Source organism: Narcine bancroftii, chromosome 4 (assembly GCF_036971445.1).
Source record: "Narcine bancroftii isolate sNarBan1 chromosome 4, sNarBan1.hap1, whole genome shotgun sequence".
NCBI lineage: Eukaryota > Metazoa > Chordata > Chondrichthyes > Torpediniformes > Narcinidae > Narcine > Narcine bancroftii.
Window position 1 is genome coordinate 186,716,899 of NC_091472.1, and position 19,465 is coordinate 186,736,363.

General features: G+C 41.6%; 1 long non-coding RNA gene across 1 annotated transcript in view; it reads right to left on the reverse strand.

Annotated features, from left to right (window-relative positions):
* The window catches only part of LOC138760012 (uncharacterized), a 63,862-nt gene extending 44,628 nt beyond the window's left edge, over window positions 1–19,234 (reverse strand). Inside the window, exon 1 of the long non-coding RNA XR_011355327.1 lies at window positions 19,146–19,234. This is a non-coding gene — a long non-coding RNA (uncharacterized lncRNA). The remainder of the gene's footprint in view (window positions 1–19,145) is intronic.
* Window positions 19,235–19,465: the final 231 nt, after the last annotated feature.

Genomic DNA, 19,465 nt, shown 5'->3' on the forward strand with positions numbered 1-19,465 from the left:
TAAGTTTAATGTTTATCTAAAGATATCTAAGTATTAGAATACTCTATTGGAAACCAAAGAGAAAAGGGGGGAAATCAACATTTTAAAATTGCTGAGCATTATTGATTCCTATTTTCTATGGTATCACTGATGTTCAGCCTTAATTAAATGCTGCTCACTCCTTTGGAGTGGGCCATGAATCCTGATTAGTGTCAAGCCAAGGCTGTTGAAAACAGGAGAGAGACAAACAATAACTTCTTTCATCTAAGATATTTTAGCTTTATTTCTTCCATAAGATGATCCTCAGTTGCAATGATCAAAGTACCCATTGTACTTTAAGATCGAGGCATCTTACGCAATTAGAAATATGAACAATGCTTTGCTCAAGTGTAAGTGCTTGGGCTCTTTTGCTTCAACTTTCATGTTCCTTTCTTCGAATTAGAGCTGGAGTTGGATGAACTCTGGACCATTCGGGAGGCATGGGGGGAGGGGGTTGATAGACAGGAGTTACAGAGACCCCAATCAGACCTAGGAGGCAGGAGGAGGGTAGATGGGTGGCAGTCAGGAGAGGGAAAGGGAACAGGCAGGCAGCGCAGGGCACCCCTGTGGCCATCCCCCTCAATAACAAGTATATCATTTTGGATATTGTTTTGGGGGGGGGGTGTGGAATGACCTACCAGTGGCATGCCGGCCTTTGTCTCAGTCTGATCCTGTGGCTAAGAAGGGAAGGGAGGAGAAGACAAGTTGTAGTGATAGGGGATTCCATAGTTAGGAGATAAGAGGTTCAGTGAAAGAGATTAAGTTTGTTGCCTCCCTGCAAGGAGACTTCAGGGAGTTAGGTGCTCATTTGAAGTACAGGACCTCCAGGGTTGTGATCTCAGGATTGCTACTCATGTCACGTGCTAGTGAGGTTAGAAATAGGAGGATAATGCAGCTTAACCTGTGATGAAAGAAATGGTGCAGGAGGGAAGGCTTCAGGTTTCTAGATCATTGGGCTCTCTTCCAGCGAAGGTGAGGCCTGTTCCAATGGGACGGTTTGTATCTGAACTGGATGGGGAATAATATCCTTGCAGGAAGGTTTGCTAGTGCTGCTCCAGTGGGTTTAAACTAGACTTGCAGGGGGGTGGGAACCAGAGTGTCAGAGAAGATAAAGGAGTGGAGGAGGGAAAAGATTATATTAAAATTGCATATGCTGTTAGAACTCAATGGGTTGTACATGGTGGAAGTGTTCTTAGTTCTATTTATTTCAATGCAAGGAGTATTATAGGAAAGGCAGATGAACAGTGTGTGGATTGGCACGTGGAAATATGACATTGTGGCCATTAGTGAAACCTGGTTTCAGGAGGGACAGGACTGACAGCTCAATGTTCTGGGCTTCCGTTGCTTTAGATGTGAAAGAACAGGGGTGGGGGAAGGGGGAATGATAGGGGAGGAATGGCATTGCTCATCAGGGAAAATATCAGGCATGAGCTCATCTACTGAGGCTATGTGGGTGGAGCTAGGAATGGGAAAGCTATGACCACACTCATGGGGTTGTATTATAGACCGCCCAATAGTCAGCAAGAATTGGATGAGCAAATCTGTAGAGAGATAGCAGACAGCTGTAGGAAACACAAGGCCACACAATAGTAGGAGATTTTAACTTTCCACATATTGACTGGGATCCCAAACTGTAAAAGGGCTGGATGGCTTGGAGTTTGTCAAATGTGTCCAGGAAAGTTTTCTAAATCAATCAATTGAGGTACCAACTAGAGAGAGTGCAATACTGAATCTCCTATTAGAGAATGAGACAGGACACGTGACAGAAGTATGTGTAGGGGAACATTTTGGGTCTAGTGATCATAATGCCATTAATTTCATGTTAATTATGGAGAAGGATAGGTCTGGACCTCAGGTTGAGATTCTAAATTGAAGAAAGGCCAATTTTGAGGAAATGAGAAAGGATCCAGAATGCGTGGGATAAGTTGTTTTCAGGCAAGGATGTGTGCGATCAGTGGAGGACCTTCAAAGGTGAAATTTTGAGAGTAGAGAATTTGTACGTTCCTGTTAGGATCAAAGGCAAGGTTAGCAGGCATAGGGAAAGAGTAGTTTTGTTTTGCTTGGTTGAGATAACTTAAAAGATTTTCCTGAGATTTGTGACAAGAAATACCAAGACTATTGGTACAAAAACCATAAAGATTGTGATGGAAATCTGTTATGGAAGCAAACTGCAATTCTTATGCTGTATTCTTCAAGGTTTTCATGGATTATCATGTGCTCCTTATGAGTTATAATATCCAATCTCTGTTAATGTTGGAATGCCCTGATTATTGCACAATCATTGTGGAGCCTTTACCCTAATGACATTCTCTATTCTGTGTGTCACCACCATTATATTAAATGAAATAGATTCAGAAAGTAGGGTTATAGAGTAAAGGAATCATACTGCATGAAAACAGGTATATGCCATCCATCACCCGTACATTTACGCTAGCATTAGAATGATCCCATTTTATTCTCTCACACTCTCTGCTCAAAACTGAGCATCCACGAGACATAATGGAACACTGGTAGCAGCAGAATTTTATTCCACCATATTCACTGACCTCATGGCCCGTCACCTTACCATTATTATCAATCAGGGGAAACCTATCCTAGATCTGCACAGAGTCTAGAAGCTCCAAAGGAAATGAGATGGTAACCTGGCAAAGCTGCAACTCAGGATTACAAGCATGTTAAAAAGCATAGGAAGTGTGCAGAAAATGGAAAAGCACCCACAACAATCAAAGCGGCAACAGGAGGAAGAGTGTCCTGGAGCGTGAGCTTCCTCCTTGTGCCTCAAACATCAAATGGAAGCCTCACTGTGGCCAATTAAAATCAATACCTGTCATACTGACAAGTAGCTGAGGGCATTCAATACAAATTTCACCATCCTACTGAAGGCTTCTATTTATGATCTAAATGTGCCTTTAGACAAACTAGCAACATTGGCACCAAACTTAATAAAATGTCTAGCCACCCAAGTTTGACATTCAACTGTTTTACCATCACAGCATCTAAGGGTCCAAAAAAAAACTGCATTGGTCCAGCTACAGACTGGTTAGGCTCCAAGATCAAGTCAGACGCTGGGTGTCCTGCAACAGATGATTCCCTTTCTGACTCCCAGAAGTTTTCCCTCCATCTACGAGACACAATGGAGCATGATGGAGTACTCTCCAATTGCAGGAACTAGCGCACCACTACGTCTCTGGAAGGTTAGCAATTCAGGACAAATCAGTGGCTCGTCCAAGACCTTAAACATTCACTCCCTCCACCATCTTGTCCCACCTCTTTAGAACACAGCATCTGCAAAATACACTACATTTTCTTGCTAAGACTTCTCTGACAGAGCCTTCCAAACCTGAGACCTCCACCACCAAGAAGGACAAGGGAACAGCACTACCTTCAACTTCCCCTCCAAGACATACATCATCCTTCACTCAATCTAAATCCAGGAACTTCCTCCCCAAAAGCATTGATGAATCACCTTAACCACAACTGCAGTGATTCATGAGGGTGGCTCGCCATCACCTTTTCCAGAACTCTAAAGGATGAACAATAAGTGCAAGCCCTACTTACAGCATCCGCATGGACCTTAAATTTAGAAAATCTCAGGCAATGACCTGAACTTGGGATAATCTAGGAAGCTCTGAAATGGCGAATGGTCGGCATAAATGTAATCAGTTCTTTCCAGACCAGAAATGCTCTAATTAAAACCCATCAAATCAAAATCTGCCCTCTGCTGCTCTTGTGCAGATAAATTCATTCATACCAAATGATCATTTGATTTTGGAAATAGGATTTACCTTAAAATTGTGTAAACATATTTATGGAGCAAGAATCTTACTTGAGAATTTACTGGATAAACCCACTGGTGTTTTCAATTAGCAGAACTACTGTGCTTAATTCCCTTCCTTTGAGTGATATGACCATAACAATTTGTGCACGGAGGGAAAGGCGTTGTTTCACAATACAAATGAGAGTGATAAACCATGGAGTGCTGTATGTAGTGTGTTTGTAATTTTGTTCACTGCTCTACTGATGGAAATTTGCATCCAGGATAAGCTCTTGGATAGGGCCAAAGAGGACTCTTACTGACCTTGGGGGGAAAAAACCCAGACCCATATTGCAGAGGGTGGCAAATTGATCCTCCTGGGTAACATCAGTGCAATTCTCAAGGCATGATCAGGAACTAAAGAATGGAGAGAACTAAAGAGTTCTTCTGACAAAGTGCTTAGGGGGCAGTATTTTCATAATCAATGCTCTGTTTTTTCACAGGATCAGGCATAACACTTATGGCAACACCCTGTACCCAAGCAATGGCACCTGTGAGATTATATCATCATCCAGCAAGGGAGCTCATTGATGTCCACATCACTCAGCCAGTGACAAAATCTGATAGGTTATTAGACTGAGCACTTGCTTATCCATTTTCTCACCTCTCTCAGCCTGGCCTCAAAACAATGACGACAATCGAAGTGTCCTGCTTGCCCTGAAGTCCACCTTAATTAGCAGCTGTGAGAGGATTCATGACTTCCCTCGCAGAAAACATCAGAAATTGTTTGATAAGAATGACCAGGAAACTGAGGAGAAAATGAACTACAAACGTAAGGTGTTCTTAGATCGGAGACTCTGCCATAAATCAAAGAGTAAAAAATTCCTGGGATCATAAGGTAGAGAAATGACAGGGATCGTGAAGCAACTGAAAGGAAGGCACAGGGAACTTTGCCAATGCTTAGGAGCACACAGAAGCCCAGCATAAATGGCAGAAGAAGTACACAACCTCCAAAACTACAACCCCCACCCCTTCAAACTCCTCCTGCCCCATCTGTGGCAGAGTCTGCAGGGGCCTACATTAACATCGGCGTCCATCACCGAAGATAAAAACAAATTACCCTCAATCCTAAGAGTGTCTGCCTAAGAGACAGGAGAGTTCCATTGTTCCTAAGAGTTACTTTTAACTTTATAGTTGAATTCAGTTTCTCAAGATGCCATGATGAGAATGTAACTTATTCGTCTTGGCCTATTAACTATTCTATTCTTCACTATTCTCTTACTGCCAGTTAGCAGCCTAGGAAAATGTTGTAGATGCCTTGACACAATTTAGAGAATGCGCTTTGTTACTTCTGATAACTTGTCACCATCTTAGCCAAATGCCTTTCATTAATCTTGTTTGGTGGGATCTTGCCATTGGGAAATTGCTGTTCTCTCGACCAGCATAGCATCAGTTGACATACTTCTGAAGGATTTGTTTTATGTGAAGTCTTTGGAAGTATTTGAAATGACTGAGATGCAAACTCTTCAGATAATTTACCCCCAACACAACAGTGTTGTTCTGAAGTGTCCCAACTTCACGAGTGTCCTTACAAGGTAGTTTTTCATTGAAATGGTTTCACTAAAGTAGGCTGTTGCCATTGTTCCCACGATTAAAAGGTAGCTGGGGAACAGCATGTTCCTGTTGAAAGACTTTGCACAAGTAGATAAGTACCTTAAGAAAACAATTCTTTCACATCTATAACCTTCTCTGTTTTTTGCTGCCACGGTTAAATTAACATTAAAAAAAACTGTTTTAAAGTGTTGCACCGATACCTTTTATTTTCAACAAGAATTTGATGGGACTCCTCAGATAGTAGTGAAAATGGCACAGACCTTGCTTTTTAAAATCTGCCTATTTGCTGGTTTAGATTTAATTGAGGGCTCTGAAAGGTTGTCAAGGTGGATCCTTTCAGACTGTTTCCCTTGATTATGCAGGCAGCATAATCTTAGAGAAAGTATCCGATGTAGCACAAGGAGTTTCTTCACTTGGAGGTGGAATTTTTGGATTTGTCTACCCCAGAGAACTTGTACGCCCACATTGAACCAAGTTTTATTGCACAAGAAGACAAAAAAAATAAAAGCAAGAATAAGCCATTCAATGTGATCTATGTTGACCTCAACTCCTCCCCTGTGCTAGTTCCTCATAGCCTTCAATTTCTGGGTCTTTCAAATATTTATCTATTTTCACATTAAATATACATAGTGATCTGATCTTCATCGCCCGTAGGGGCAGAGAATTCCAATGGTTCACCGCCATTTGAGACAAGAAGTTTCTACCGTCCTCAGTTTTAAATGACTGACCCCTTCTTTTGTAGCAACATTTCATTGCCTTTGATTTCTGTTACCAAAGTGCATGACCTGGCATTCCCCCACTTTAATCTTCATCTGCCAAGTTTTCATTGAATCACTCAATCTATCTGCATCCTGTAGAGTTCCACAAATACTCCCATGGCTAATTCTTCAGTCAGGCTTGTTCAATGCAAAATGCAAATCCTAGGAAACACTGAATGATGAACCATAAAAATGAATGCCTGATATTAAACTAATGGATAAATCTCAACTCTGCACACTTCCAATTCCCTGACTGGCCTCCTCGATGATTGGCATTTTGTAAAGGATGCCCCACCGCAGGTTCAGTCCTTTCTTTATGAAGATTGCTGCTGAGACACTGTGCATGAAGGAGTACCTCCAGCTTAAGACCGAACTGTGTATTAACTGCAAGACATGAAAGATCAGAATCTGGTTTATTGTCATGAACGTATGTCATGAACTGTGTTGTTTGGCGGCAGCAGTATCATACATTACAGGTGCAAAATTGCTATAAATTACAACTCAGTAAATACAAGATTTAAAAGAAAACATATAATTAGTGCAAAAAAGAGAAAAATTGAGGTGGTGTCAATATGTTAATTGTCCATTCAGAAATCTGTAAGCAAAGGGGAAGAAGCTGTTTTTGTAAAGTTGAGTGTGTATCTTCAGGCTTCTGTGTCTCCTTCCTGATGGTAGCAGTGAGAAAGAGGCATGGCTTGGGTCGTTAGGGTCCTTGATGTTAGAAGCTGCTTTATTGAGACACCGCCTCAGAAAGACGTTCTTAATAAAGTGAAGACTAATGCCCATGATGGCACTGGCCAAGTTTTCAACCCTCTGTAACATTTTTATGTCCTGTGCATTGGCACCTCCATATACCACCAGTCAGAAAGCTCTCCATGGTACACCTGTATAAATTTGCATGTCTTTGGTGACATAACAAATCTCCTCAAACTCTTAACAAAACATAGCCATTGGCATGCCTTTTTCACGATTGCATGGATGTGATGACCCCAGGATAGGTCTTCAGAGATGTTGACACCCAGGAATTTGAAGTTTCTTACCCTCTTCACTGCTGACCCCTCGATGAGGACTGGTTTGTGTTTTCCTGGTTTCCCCTTCCTGAAGTCCACAATCAATTCCTTAGTTTTACTGGCATTGATGGTAAGGTTGTTGTGACACCACATAACTAGCTCACTCCTGAACACTTCTTCATTGCCATCTGTGATTCTGCTGACAACCATGGTGTAATTGGCAAATTTACAGATGGCATTTAAATTGTGCCTAACCATGCAGTCATGGGTGAGTAGAGAGAGTAGAGTAGTGGGCTAAGTATGCATCCTTGAAGTGTACTTACGTTGATTATCAGTGAGGAGATGTTGTTGCAATCAATTGTACCTTAGTGGCTGCATATGGCAAACATACATGTTGAATTGTTTAATGGAGAAATTATGCTCATTCTCCTTATCTAAACCAGCCAGGTAAGGTCACTAACACTCTCCAACTGAGCTACTGAGGTAATCAATTTGACATTAACCATCTTGACCATCTCATTATATTGGGTCTTATTACATTCTGCTGCCCAAGTGAGCCTCCTTCTCTTGCTTTATTTACACCAGCCTTACTCCACAGCCCTCTCCAAGGATCCGAAGTTCTTGTCCGCAGCTGTCGGCTTTCTGAAATTGTCCAATTCAATAAACTTCAACTTTTTAAAGTGTAGTTTGGGAATCTCTGAACACTACTGCTGGTGGTTAAATCAAGTTTGACATGGTTTTTTTTTTTGGATCTTATGAATGTTTTTCCTATGATTTTATATTCAACGCATTATTGTTGTTATATTAATTGAGTCCTATATTCTGTATTTTCTTAAAACAAATAAAATATTATTTTTAAAGTTTGACATGGCTACATTCTCAGCAGAATTTCTAACCTTCAATTAAAGCCAACATCTGAAACTTGACAGTCAGCTCTTATGAAACAAGCAGGTCCAAACTCTTGATATTTCACACTTCTGGCAGAGGAAAATACTAGTAAACCCAGCATAATTTCTTCAGTGCTCTTCTATGTCACAGGGTTGTAGGTACATATCTATATTCTGAAACACTTTAGACCAGTATTTCACAGTCTGCACTCATGGTTTGTTATCGTTGATCCATAGTAAGGATTCTTAACAGTGTAAAGAAACAAAAGGACCTTGGGCTTCAAGTCTATTGATCTCTCAAGGTTGTCACACTAGTTGACAGGGTGGTTAAGAAGGTGTATGATGTGCTGGCCTTCATTAGCGGAGGAATTGTGTTCAAGAGCCGTGTGTTACAGCTTTATAAAACTCTGGTGAATCATTTGGAGTATTGCATGCAGTTTTGATCACCTCATTACCAGAAGGATGTAGAAGCTTTAGAGAGAGTGCACAAGAGATTTACCAGGATTCTGTCCTATCCTCCTTCCTTGTGATTTTTGTTGTGCCCTGCCTCCCTTTATCCACCTATTACTTCTTGCCTATGCGGCTGTGCCCCTCCACCATTTTATCCAGGCGCCTGGCTACATTTTGCTCGTACCTTGATGAAGGGCTCGAGCCCAAAATGTCGGTTACGTATCTTTACCTTTGCTGTATGCAGTACACAGTTTGACCTGCTGATCTTCTCCAACATTGTGTTTTTTACTTCAATCCCTGTATCTACAGTCTTCCCTGTTTTACTCCTCTCTCTCAGATTAACCAGGACGTTGCCTGGAATGCATCTTATGAAGCAAGATTGATCCAGCTCTGGCTTTTCCCTCTGGAACAACAAAGTCAGTTCCTAAAGGTTAGAATAACTTGCTGAACATGAAGTGAGAAACAAAACCATCCTTATTTGCTGGAGTGATGCCAGTTCTGCTTGTGCGCCTGCCTCCACTTTGACCATGAAGTATTATGCTGCTGGAGAAAACCATGACATGTTTTAATCACTTTAATCGAATCAAAATAGGATGATTATATTGCCATAATTCAGGAAGTTTTGCCGTTCCTTATTTAATTTTACTTCAGCTTACCTTCAAGAGAATGGGGCACAAATTCCAGGCTGATACCTCAGTGTCGAGCTGCGTGAGAGCTACATTCTACAGGTGTCATCTTTAGGAAGGGCCTTAAATTTAGCATTGCCTCATTTCTTCAGGTGAACGTAAATAATTGTACATTAAATTCTCCCTCCATCAGCACATAGAACAGATATGCAAAATGATTTAATTTCTGCTTGCACACCCATTGACCATTCTATGTTTTTCAGTGCAACAGCTGCTACCCATCAGAAGCACTTCAACTGTTCCAAGGCCTTTCAGGATGCTCTGAGGTTGTGGAAGACAATCTATAAATTCAGGGGTATTAGCTAGTTTACATAAAGAATTAAAGCATGGCTTGGGGTGTTGCAAGATTGGTTATAAGCAGAGGAATTTTTTTTCCCAGTTGTTTGAACAAAGACCATGTGGCATAATTGAACCTACTCCTACGCATTTGTAATTTTTAAAAAAATCCATGCATTTCTCTTTTGATTCTGTTTCTCTGCTTTCCAGTTAAGCTGTTCAATTGAAGTTTATTTCTTTTCTGGCTGCCATCTTCCACCTTATTGAGTGATGTCACCTTGCAGAATGCCCATTTTCTTCACTCCAATTTAATGTCTATGCATTTAGTTTAAAGTTGCACCTTCTACATTACTCGAATCAGGACGGGCAGGTATGTTAATTGAGAGTAAGCCATCCCACTGCTAAATTGGTACAATTTGTGCCAGTTAAAGAAAACAAGCCATCCCTAATTGAAACCAATCAATTTTTCTAAACACTTTTCTCAACCTTAAAAATTCAGTGGACCTTGAGTTTTACTGAGTATCTGCTTATTTGGAGAGTCCCAAGAAGACTGAGTCCATAGAGTGGCATTAACACTGTTAATGTGATGTCATATCCGCCCACTGTTCCCAATGGGCTCACTCAGCTCTGGTTCTTGTCCTACTCAGATGGGCTGAAGTTTGGCCTTACACTTTGTGAATGGCTTACGGTGAAGGTTATGGTTATATATAGACAGTGTGCCAAGAATGAAGATTAGATTTCAAGTAACTTGGCTGGGTCGCCTTGATCTTCCACAATGCCTCAATCCATTCTGACCAGCAATCCTTAGATCACAGCCTTCTTGAGCTGCAAGAACAAGATGTGGATGGAAACAACTCACATTTGCAAACCTACTTTAACGAAACAAAATATTCAAGGCAGACTCTCGGGAGCAATTAGAGTCATTGTGGCACAGAAGAGGACTATGTGGCAAGGAAAGTCCATTTGGAGACATAGAGCAATGCACACAGAAACAGATCCTTCAGACTACTATCTCTGTGCTGACCGTTAAGTATCTATCTATACTAATCTCATTTGCCAGAACTTGGTCTGTAGCCTACCATGCTTTGCAATCCATATGCTCAACTAGATTTTTAAGTTTTCTGAGATTACCTTGTTGCCACCATCTTCATTGGCAGTCTGCCCCAGACCTCAGCCACCCACTGGGTGGAAAGAAAGTTCTTTCCTCAAATCCCTTCGAAATACCTTACTCTTCACCTCAAATCCTTCGACCTTAGACCCCTTCATCATGGAGAAAAATTGCTGCTAGTTATCTGCCTCTCTCATTGACGTGCATCAATTATACCCGATCTCCCTGTGTTTTTACTGTAAAGAATTTTTGATCTGCTATACGAGGTCCCTTTGTTCTTGAATGCTTTTTGGGACTCTCCCATTCATGGTGTATGTCCTACTCTTATTTAATCATTCCAAAATGCATTATCTTCCATCTACCATTACTCTGACCAACCCACCAGCTGGAAGGATTCAGTGGGTCAGGCAGTATTCATGGACAGGTGAGGGGATTTGAGTCCAGGAGTAGGGAGATCCTGCTGCAGCTGTGCAGGGCCTTGGTGAGACCACACCTGGAGTACTGCGTGCAGTTTTGGTCGCCTTATCTGAGGAAAGATATTCTTGCCTTGGAGGGGGTGCAGAGAAGGTTCACTAGGCTGATACCGGGGATGGAGGAACTCACATATGAAGAAAGGTTGGATAGACTAGGCTTGTATTCTCTGGAATTTAGAAGATTGAGGGGGGATCTTATAGAAACATAAAATTCTTAAGGGTTTAGACAGACTAGATGCAGGAAGGTTGTTTCCAATGCTGGGAAAAACCAGAACCAGGGGCCATAGTTTAAGGATAAGGGTGAAGTTTTTTAGGACTGAGATGAGGAAAAATTTCTTCTCTCAGAGAGTGGTAAATGTGTGGAATTCTTTGCCACAGGAAGTAGTTGAGGCCGGTTCCCTGTCAATATTTAAGTGTCGGTTAGATTTGGCCCTTGTGGCCAAGGGAATTAGGGGGTATGGGGAGAAGGCAGGAACCGGGTACTGATCAGCCATGATCATAATGAATGGCAGTGTAGGCTTGAAGGGCCAAATGGCCTACTCCTACACATATTTTCTATGTTGACAGAAATGGTCATTTACCTCCATGGACGCTGCCTGACTTGTTTCTCATTGTTTTCTGGATTCCAGCATCTACACTTCTTGCATTTCACTCAGATGAGAGTTGAAATCTGTGGATGTGAGGCTTTGAAAACAGGAACAATAAATTTTAAATCAACTTACTGTCTGGCTCCAGATCCAATGCTATTTTTACTGGGAGATATTAAAGAGGGGTTAAACCTTAATTAAAATTGAATACGTATCAAGTGAAATTTGTTCAAATTGCTTTGGCAATAGTTGGAAAAAATGTATTGCTATAGCTTGGAAGTCAGATATTGACCTGGGAATGGGCAGACGGCATGCAGAAGTTCAGAGTTGTATTCCACTTCAGAAAATTACTTATAATTTAAGAGATAAATACCATATATTTTGGAAATTATGGTGCCCATATTTATAATGTTGGTATTAATATTTAAATGAATCTAAAATGCTCCCTTTCTCATATATATTAGAAGATACAAGGAAAGCAATGCAAGGTGGAGGTGACCATCAGCAATATACTTGTGGAGGTAAACAAGAAAGTCTGCAGATGCTGGGGAATATACTTGTGGAAGTTAAGATTGGAGCTAGTGCTGGGGTTTTCAGAAATGTGAAGTATTGTGCAATTGCCTTTCTAGTTCAATTTATCTGTGGAATTTTGAGGTTCCCTCCACTTATGTGAACAGGCCAGAGTGTAAAATGCAGACAGAATAATTTAAATTTTTCAAAATGCTGAAATGCATTGCTGTGTCACTTGGGTATAATCTCATTGGGAGGAAAGAATACACAATTACATTGCCTGTTTTCATTTACAAGCCATACATTTCTAGCAATCAGATTTCATGAGCAAAAACCATCGCACACATACAGTTTTGGATAGTTTGAAAATGCAATGTTTTTGACCTATCACACAGCTGTGGCATTGCTCTATGTCCCTGCTCCTTGATCCTGGTGCCTCTGAAGGCACAAATTGTAGGAGGCAGATTTTATACATTTTGTCAATCCAGGTAGCTCAAGCTGATCAAAGCAACACCTTCCATTTTAGTGGGGTGGTACCACTGTGATTGGATTCAGACTCATGACTCTATTCCCCACAGAGTTACCGTCTGATCACAGTGAGAGCTGGGGAGTGGAAGCGAGTGAATTGCTTCAAGGATTAAAAACATCAGATAACTCAAAATGATTTTGTGGAGCCTTTACGATGCTTTCATGTTTCAATCTCCGCCTGGATTTCTATAGAGCAATTTTCTCTCTGTCGTTCCCAAGAATAAAATACTTCCTTTCACAAAAATGGAAGAGTGCCTTTTTTTCTATTTTGGTCTTCAATAGGCTTGTTAATGACATTCTCGGAACACACCATTTAGAAGCGTGCACTTGGTGAGGAGATTTTTTCTAAACTCGCTGACTTATTTATGAGGAAAAGCTGATATTCTCTTGCATCACCCTTAACCTCTGCTTAATGATAGACATATGTCCACTCTGTGTTTTACAGAGAAAGACTAGGGGAGATCATCCCTGGTGGCTGGTTCAAACGTGCCATCAGCAGTAACCTGAGAGCAGGTCACATGCCTTTTGTGCTGAATATGAACTGCATGCTGAAATGAATTGAAAGGGAGAGAAAATAATATAATATAATTACTAACTTAGGTAAAGAGACAGGCCTGCATCATCCGTGAGTGCCTGCTCACCACAACCTTCGAAAGTCACAGTCACAGTCACTTCTTGAATCTAGGACACCGTCCTGATTTCATCTTTAAATCCAGACCTACTAGCCAACTATCTCAACCTCAAACAGACGAAGTAGCTGACAGCGGTAAGAATAAATCCTTTTGCTTTTGCTGGGGTCCGTTAAGGCTGCGCTAAAAGTTGTGCTACTTTGGCTAGTTCATACTTGACCAACTAATGTAAAAACTAAAGCAGAAGCATTAAAAGTAACTCAAAATGAACTGTAGGATTCTAATGAAATTAAGAAAGAATTTTGAGGAATTTTTTTTAAAAACAATGAATCCTTGATATCTGATGTTCACTTGTGAGAAGGAATTTTTATTATTTGGTTGTTACTTATGAGAAAAACCCTAACCTCTGTCCAATTCCAAAGATTGTAGTGGAGTTAGGTTCAATGACAGCAGTCAAAAGAGAGCTGGATAAATAACTCCCAATAAAAAATTTGTATGACTATAGGGAACAAGTAGCCTGGTCTACTAGATTGCTTACATGGAGCTAGTATGAACATGAAGGCCCATATCACCTACTACTGTGATTCTATAAACACTGTTGCCATTTATTTAATTTAGACATACAGCACGGTAAAAGGCCCTTCTGGTCATGAGCCAATGCTGCCCAATTACACCCAATTAACCCACAACCCCCATGAGTTTTGAAGGGTGGGAGAAAGCCGGAGTGCCCGGAGGAAACCCACGGGAAGAACGTACAAACTCCTTACCGACAGTGGCAGACTTGAACCTGGGTCGCTGGCACTGTAATGGCATTGTGCTAACCGCTACGCTAACCACGCCATCCTACTTTACTACCGGGGATGGAGTTCAAAAATGGAGAAGTGTTGTTACACTTATTCATTGGTGTTACTGAGGCTACAGCTGGAGGACTGTTTATTTAAGAAAGGTTATCCAAGCATTCCAGAAGAGATTCATTATGCTAATTCTGTGAATGTTTTCTTAAAAATAGTTAGACTTGTATTTATTGTTTAGGAGAATGAGGGGCGTTATTTTGAAACACAAGATTCTAAGGGGGCATGACAATGTAGATATGGAGTTGTTTCCACAATGAGAAACTCTCAAATGAGAAGACACATTTACAAGATCAATAGGGGAGGGATCATCATTTAAAATTGAAACATAGAGGGTTATTTTGCAGAGGGTGGTGAATCCCGGGAAGACTCTACTCCAGAGGGTTGTGGAGGCAAGCCTACTGGAGATGTCAAAGAGGAGGAGGATATATTTTTGACAGATGAGGGGACTGAGGAAATGGGAATTAGCATTAAAGGGATGTAGAGGTCTGGAGCAGATCAACCATGATTATATTGAATGGCAGGGTGTATTGGGAAGGGTTGCGGCTGTCAAGTGACAGCACCGCCCCCTACCTAGTCAGAGGACACACACCAGCTGCTAATCAAGACTTGGTTCTGCCCCACCCATTAGTTCACACCTTGCTATTGGATCCATGTAAATTACCTGGACTGCACTCTCCAGCCTGGTTGTACTTGGCCTTGGGCCATTGGCTGTTGTAATTGGATTAACCCTCCTGGCACAGAACCATTTGGTCCTTGCTAATGAGCTGTCCTAGAATCTCCAGCACTACAAAGGTGCCATGTGTTCTTTATTCTCTTTCTTTGCCAGTTTGGAATCACCCTGCTTCACTCCCAGCCTAGAAATGTGGAAGGATGCTGGAGAAACTGTTGGTAAGATGTGGACTTTAAAAGGGTCGGGAGCATTGTAGGATAGAGCCATGCCTGCACTAAGTCAAGGGGTGGTGGGGCATTGTAGTGATTTTCTTTTCCTTGATCAATGTATGCACCAGTTCATATTGTGTGTGTGTGTGTGTGTGTGTGTGTGTGTGTGTGTGTGTGTGTGTGTGTGTGTGTGTGTGTGTGTGTGTGTGTGTGTGTGTGTGTGTGTGTGTGTGTGTATTGTTCCCATGCTATTTTCCCCATGTTCGTTATTACAACACAGGGCAAGCTTGAAGGAATGTATTTCCTCTACTTTTTGTGTAGATTCCAATAGAATCTACAAAAGTAATTTGTCAAAAAGAAATTTAACAACCCCATTAGTTGTGGCACACTTGAAGTATAGTGTACAGCATGCTATATGAAGGATATTACAAAGCGAGAAGAAGAGATTCACTGGGATGTTAGCAGGAACAGAGGGTGGTACAGTAGTTATTAGGAGAGATTTACAAGGCTGTATTTGTTCTCACTGAAGCATGGATATTGAAGGCCCTAGATGAGATAGATAGAATCTTTTTTCCAAAGGAACATTTAAGATGAGAGGAGAAAAATTTGAGAAATCTGAGTTTTTTTTCACATGGAGGATGGGCGTTTGAGATGTTTATAATTACAAGATTTAGAAGGCATTTGGATAGGAAAGGCACAGAGAACTATGGGCAAATGGGATCAGTGCAAATGGGCATTGGGGTCAGCATGGATGAGCTGTGACTCAATTATATACCTAAATCCACTCATGTGGAATTACCCAGAAATTGAGGAAGTTGAGAAAGATTTTGCAAACTTAACAGGAGAGTAGATTTTAGTCTGGAATTGCTCTGTAGGTTTAAAGTGAAATCTTCTTGAATGATGGCAATAGCTAATTTGAGGTGAAAAGTAATGCTGGGTGGCTTTCCCACAGTTCTGGATTATGACAATTGGTTTAATTGGATTGCCCTGATTCTGCCTATCGCTACTTACTGGAGCAACAATGAGAAGCTGGAGAGATTCAGTGGGTGAGGCAACATCCATGGATAAAAATGGTTAGTCAACATTTTGGTTGGGATCTATTATCAAGACTAAAGTAGGAAGAGGTGATGTCAAGGGGGAAAAAATTGGGGGAGGAAGGATAATCTAAAAAGGGGCTAAGAGTTGATATGCTATCGGACAGAAAGTGGAAGAGGTGGAGAAATGGGTAGTTGGAGAGGCCAGTGTGTGGGGGGGGGGGGGGGAGGGGTGGAGTGTTAAAGAGAAAAGTAAGAATGGGAGGAGATAAGGAAGAGATGGAAACAGTGGAACCAGATAAAGGCGGTGGGGTGGGGGGTGGGGTGGGGGGTGGGGGGGGGGTTACCGAAACTAAGAAAAATCGATGTTCATGTCATATTTGTGGTTTTCTATTTCTGGAGCCATCAGTATTTAGCATGCACAGAAATGGATTTTGCTGTCTTCAATTGCATCTGACCTAAAAGTACCATTGTAGATAACTATTTTATTATGTTAGGAGAAATAAAAATTGGTTTGTATTTTACCACAAACCACATGGATCTAATGGAAGGATTGCTTTACTCACTGTCTGGTCAATGTAAATATACACAGAGAAAGAATAAAATTGCTTTCCTTTCCTTTCTCCCGAGCAGGAACTGAGCTCAAAATCAACAGTGATTTATAGCTGCATTGCTAGGTTAGGTCATAGGCTACAGAACAATTTGGCCTCTGTTCAGAAGAGTACCAGGCCTAAATGGTGCTTATAAATGTTGCTTATTGTTCTGGCAGGCTGCGCCAAGTTGGTAACAGATCCTGGTTAGTTAATAAAGTGCAAGCCAAGGCTGAATGCAAAAATCAAAACCCTTTATTTTTATTTGGTTCTCTCCAGATGTGCTTGCATTCATTCAGACAAGAGGGAGTGTTGGGAATATATTGATTCCCATCTCACCCTCGCGTCATGCTCAGAGAAACCGCTTGCAGGAATCCCAGCACATTGCATCACAAGGACTTCTTTCAATCTGGTGAAGTGCATTTGTGTTTACAATGTGTCTATCGTGGAGAACCAAATGTAGTACGTCATCCATCTCTAACATTAGCTCGGATTTCATCCTCCATTAGAACAACCTGGCTTGTCGGGGATGTACCACAGCCCTGCAATTTACAACATATGGCACTTCTTTGATTGTATTATGACCCTCCGATTATCCCCATTTACCAATTTGTAAGACATCTATCCTCATTGCAACCATAGCCTCACGCTTAAATATTAAAAACCACAATTGTTCACTATCACTTTCTTATAAATCCTTAAGACACAATATTTATATTTGTAATGAACTGCACGACCTAGAATGATATTGAGCCTGGAAGGTGTTGGGTTGTATGCCTGACCAACTCATTTTGTGAAACTAGCCTGAGGTTGTTTTGGGGCCCCCGATGTCCTTAATATAAGACCCAGCCATCGGTCACTACTCATCATCCTCAGCCGGAATTGGCAAGTATGTGAGTATTGAGACTGAGCTCAGCTTTGACTGCCCACCTGCTATTGAAACTAGTTCTCGTGCTGATTATAAACAAGGCATCAACCACTATCCAAGTAAGAGCCAGTAATTCCATAAGGAAAGTCAGGAAAGTGTCTCTTCTGCTTCGTAACATTGCATTGAATGAAGTTTGCTTACTTTTTGAAGGACGAGACAGAAAAGCCACACTGAGGCTTGCAGCTCCACAAGATGTTGGCACTGAACTGTTAACCATCCAAGCAGGAGAATGCCCAATTAATACAGCAGGAAAGAAATGCAGGTATGGAATGGAATCTGTTAAGCAGCTGTTGGAGTGCAAGAAATGGATAGCAAAGGAGTTTGATGGCAAAGCCTTCAAAATTAGCTCATCAATTTAATAGTGTGTACTTTGTCAATGACTTTAACAGTGCTGGCAAATAATTACTGCTGCAAGAATGATATAGGTGATGTTCTCCAGGTGTTGATGAGATGTGTAGAAGTAAAACACAAAAATCTATAGACACTGTGGTTGAAGTACAACCACAAAGCTGGAGGAACTCAGCAGGTCAAACAGTGTCCTTTATATAGCAAATGTAAAAATACAGAACTGATATTTTGGGCTTGAGCCCTTCGTCAAAGTGTGGAAAAATATTGGCAGGCGTCTGAACGAAAGAGTAGGGAGGGAGTTGTGGTCACAAAGGCAGGAGGTGATAGGTGGAGAAGGGAGGGAGTTGTGGTCACAAAGGCAGGAGGTGATAGGTGGAGAAGGGAGGGAGGGGGCAGCAGCAACCAAGGGGAGGACGGGTGGCTAGGTGAATAGGGGGAGGAGAACGGGAAGGGGAGGGAGAAAGGAGAGCAGTCAGCCGAAACTGGTTAAGTCGATGTGAATGCCATGTGGCTGGAGAGTGTCCAGATGGAAAATCAGGTGTTGTTCCTCCAGTACATAAGGCCGTGGACAGACATGTGAGTGTGCGAGTGTGACGCAAAACTGAAATGGTTGACTACTGGGAGGTCCTCTGTCACTGGTGCAGGCAGAGCGAAGGTGCTCAGCAAAGCGATCTCCCAATCTGTGCCCAGTCTCTCCAATGTAGAGAAGGCCACAAAGGGAGCAGCGAATGCAGTAAACCAATCCTGCAGACACACAAGTGAAGTGTTGCTCGACTTGGAAGGCCTGATTAGGGCTCTGGACAGTGGTGAGGGTGGAGGTGCGGGTGCAAGTGTGGCACCTCCTGAGAGCCCCAGGGAAGACGCCAGTAGGGGCGGAGAGGATTGGCAGAGAGGGACGATGCATGAGGGAGTCACAGAGGGAGCGGTCCCTACAGAAGGTGGAGAGGGGAGGATGTGTCTGGAAGTGATACGTGGTGTGGATAACAGTAGCATGAAGTATTTTGCACAATTGATTAAAAGTCATTACCCTCCTACATTCATGCAGGTGAAATTTGTTTCTTTTAAATGTTTTTAATGGCTCCACGATAATAGTGGATAAAAGTGCGGAGGGTGAGCAGTTTAAACAATTCTGCGCTAAATGCTGGCAACAGTTTGCTCCTGGTTTAGGAGTTACATGATCATGTGAGTTACAGTTACTGAATCTAAAGACTACAAAGCACTTACCAGAGTGTAAGTTGTTTCATGTTAACACCTGAATATTAAATTCCCCACTATTTTGACCTGGAATGCAATTTTTTTTCAATAAAGTGAAGTCAATGCCATGGAGTTCAATACACGAATGCAGGTATTTTTGTGAAGGTCTGGAAAGGAGACGATTAAACGTGAGAATTTCAAAATATGGGTTTGGGAGTGTTTGTATCATCACTGATTGGAATCAAACCCGTTTGAACCAGGTTTTGTTGGTTTGATGCTCTATCAGCAGAAATTTCAGGTAAATATTGAAGATCACACAATCACAGAAAGATTACAGCCCAGCAGTCTAT